Source organism: Hipposideros armiger, unplaced genomic scaffold (assembly GCF_001890085.2).
Source record: "Hipposideros armiger isolate ML-2016 unplaced genomic scaffold, ASM189008v1 scaffold_8, whole genome shotgun sequence".
NCBI lineage: Eukaryota > Metazoa > Chordata > Mammalia > Chiroptera > Hipposideridae > Hipposideros > Hipposideros armiger.
In genome coordinates this window covers 8257552-8260971 of record NW_017731358.1, presented here as the reverse complement: position 1 = coordinate 8260971, position 3420 = coordinate 8257552, and the positions used below count along the sequence as shown (strand labels likewise).

The following is a 3420-nucleotide window of genomic DNA, read 5'->3' as shown; positions in this document are numbered from 1 at the left end:
TGTGTGTGTGTGTGTGTGTGTGTGTGTGTGTGTGTGTGTGTATAACCTACATGCATAGATATTGTCTTTGTTCCTTAGCACTTTCAATTACAAAAAGAAAAAAAGAAAAAGATCATTCCTTCTTATTTCAGAAGCTGTTTGTTTCGTTTAACATTTTGCTCAGGCACATCAGTGAGTTTTGACTGATGCTGCTTTTAAGCTATTTATAATCAGCTCCCTTTCCTGGCATGCCAGCCTCTCTGTGTGGGCTCCTTACACTGCAGGGGAAGGTTCTACTTCTACTTCTAGCCCTTGGAGTTTTGAATTATTTCTTGAAGAGAAAGAAAAAAACACCCAGCTGAGATGGGATTTGGTAAATGCAGTACCAGGTTTCAATTTTTTTACCAAATCCCACGTTTGTCCCCAGGCTGCCTGACGGTTCAGTTTAAATCACAACAATCTTTAATTTAATGATGAAATGACCTAAGGAAGTGGGGAGTAAAATCAGTGGGTCTGGGCCCTACTCAAAGTGTCAGCCTGGTACTTAATAATCAACTTGGCAGCAGCCCTGACCCAGCCAGGCGGGCAGCTAATAAACCCAGCAGCCTTGGGATATTTCATGGAGTGCCCTGCACCCTGAGGAATGGCTCCACTGATTGCCTGGTTAATGCAGGGTTGGCAGGGCCTTCATTAGGTTATGGGGCTCAGCTCATTCTGTATTTCAGAGGGACAGCCAGGGGGCACAGCAAGCAGCAAGTGGAAAAGGCAACGCTGGGGTTGTTCTGCTTCTCAGGCACACAGTCAGATAGCAGCCTTTATTTCTTAAAAGCAATGCAGAATTATCACATTTTGGGATTACTTAAAAAGGATGTAAAATGTTGATTTGAAAAACACTATCGAAATTATGCTTCAGAAAGAAGGACTAATTAATTAAGGATGATATTTCCTGGGGGAGAAAAGTGAACCTGAGATCAAGGATCTCAAAAAGGGTTTCTCAACCTTGGCAGTATTGACGTTTTGCTCTGGATCATTCTTTGCTTGGGGGCTGTCCTGTGTACTGTAGGATGGTTAGCAGCATCCCTGACCTCTACTTACTAGATGCCAGTAGCGCTCTCTCAAGTTGTAAGAACCTAAAATGTATCCAGACATTGTCAAATGTCAGCTGGGAGACAGATTTCTCATGGTTGAGAACCACTGACCTAGGAGGACATTCCCCTGACATTGGAAAGGGCCACAGCTAAGCACTGATGGCTTTTTGAGGGGAGGTTCCAGTCTACCACTAACCATTATCTGCTATTTCCATTTATACCAGCAGTGCAGAGTTTGTGTACCCAGGAAGATTTATTGGAAGATAACACTACCTAGAATCTTGGTTTCAAAAAGTGTCATCATTCTAGACCCAATGGAAGGGATTTAAATATCAGATCAATGGTTGCCTGGACAACCTTATAGCTCTATCTGTAGCTCTATAGATCTATAGATTCTGAACAATGTTTACCTATGAGAATCACCTGGACAGTCTTTGAGACCCAAGACCAAATTAAATCAGAACTGTGAAGGTGGGGGCCTAGGCATCAGTATTTTATAAAAGCTCTTCTAATGTGCAGCTACAGTTTAAGACTCAGTATACCCAACCCAGAGATTCTGTGATTCTTGTATTTCTGAACTAAGCATCATATTCAGAAAAGTCTACTCAATCAACCAACCAACCAACCAACCAACCAACCAACCAACCATTAATCAGTCAACTAAACTGTGGCATCTTGGGCCAGATATGGCAGTGACTTGCCAATTACCAAATAGCAAGATGTTTAAATAATAGAAGTCTAAGGATTTACAAACTGCAAGAAAAGAGAAAGAAGAAAAAAGGGACAGAAAAGAGAGAGGGAGAGAGAGAGAGAGAGAGAGAGAGAGAGAGAGAGAGAGAGAGAAAGGGAGGGAGGGAGGAAAGAAGGAAGGGAGGAAGGAAGGAAGGAAGGAAGGAAGGAAGGAAGGAAGGAAGGAAGGAAGGAAGAAAGGAAGGAAGAAAGGAAGGAAAGGAAGTCCCTAAAATAAGGCAGCACTGCCTGACTTGTTGCACTGAGGCACCTTTGTAGATCTTCCTCAAGTTAAAATACCTATTGTGAATAGGAATAAAGTCCCAGCCCCCAGAACAGGTTTGTCTTCTGTGAGTGAGGAAGACTAAACCAGAGAGGCTGATGGGTTGGTTTGGTTTGGTTAGGTTTTTGCTGGTCAGTTTTTCAAAGTCTTCTGTAGGATATCAGTCCTCAAGTCATGAGGAGAGAGAGTCTGGGGTAGCAGGTGAAAGGCACCCACATGATGATGTAGGGAGCATGTCTTCAATAGGGCTTACATACTGGATGAGGCAATGGCCTTGAAGAACCTTCCCCAATGCAAAAAGTGATACCCTTCAAATAAAGGAGATGGTGTAAGGAAAGGAGTAGTTTATCTGCTGGATCTGATGGCAGCAGATTGAATAGGGCTTATGTTCAGTATATCATGAAGGATAATAAAGACCCCAAGGTGGTTCTGATAAGCCCAATACCCACAAGAAGAAGCCAGCTTTGGATCTTCAGTCAAGAGATTCCTTAGGAGCTTTGGTGTAATATCTTGCTAAGTGTGAGGAGGGAGACCTGGGGAAAGGATAAACAGGAAGAGTCCATGGAGTGAAGGGTAAAAACATCTGCTGGGTCCAGATGTTCAGCTTAATTACATGCTCTGATTCAAGGCTGGCCCAAGGGGCCTGTGCATTAGGCTGAGCCGGGAGACCCGAGTTCTGCTACTGACTCTCTTCTCAGTTATTCTGTGACCTCAGACAAGTTATTTTCTCCCTCTGGATTGTGTTTTTTCTTACATATAACCATGGGGTGCTGGAGAAAACTATAATTCCATAATTCTCTTCAGAGAAGAACTTCTGAAAGTAATAAAGGGTGCTTGTCAACTGATTTAGTCCTATGATTTTTTAACAGTATATTGAATTCATACTATATAGTATTGCTAAATAGCCCCCACACAGAATTTAATTATAAAATATTTCAAAAACAGTGAAATCAATTGTAGTATCCAATGCAATGTCTTGACTATAGTGAATATTAATAAATCTGTGCTGAATGATTGATTGAATTAATAAATATAGCGCACTGAGAACATATGCTAATGTCTCAAAGAACAAGACTTAAAAGCAAACTTGTGGGGCCGGCCGAGTGGCGTGATGGTTGGGAGCTGGCTTGGGATGCCAGAGGGCCCCGGTTCGGATCCCACGTATGAGGGCCAGTGACACTGCCCTCTACAGCTAAGATGCTGGGCAACGGCTCGACCTGGAGCTGGGCTGCCTTGAGTCGCCGGCGACGGTGTAGACTGCAGCCCCTGTGGCAGTGGGCTGCCATGGGCTACCGTATGTAGCCAGCAGCCAGCGTGAGCGGCCAACAGCCGCAGTGAGCG

General features: G+C 43.7%; 1 protein-coding gene across 3 annotated transcripts in view; it reads right to left on the bottom strand.

The window, feature by feature from the left end:
* HGD (homogentisate 1,2-dioxygenase) overlaps positions 1–3420 on the bottom strand; it is a 42002-nt gene that overhangs the window by 19160 nt on the left and 19422 nt on the right. The gene's annotated exons all lie outside the window — the stretch shown is intronic.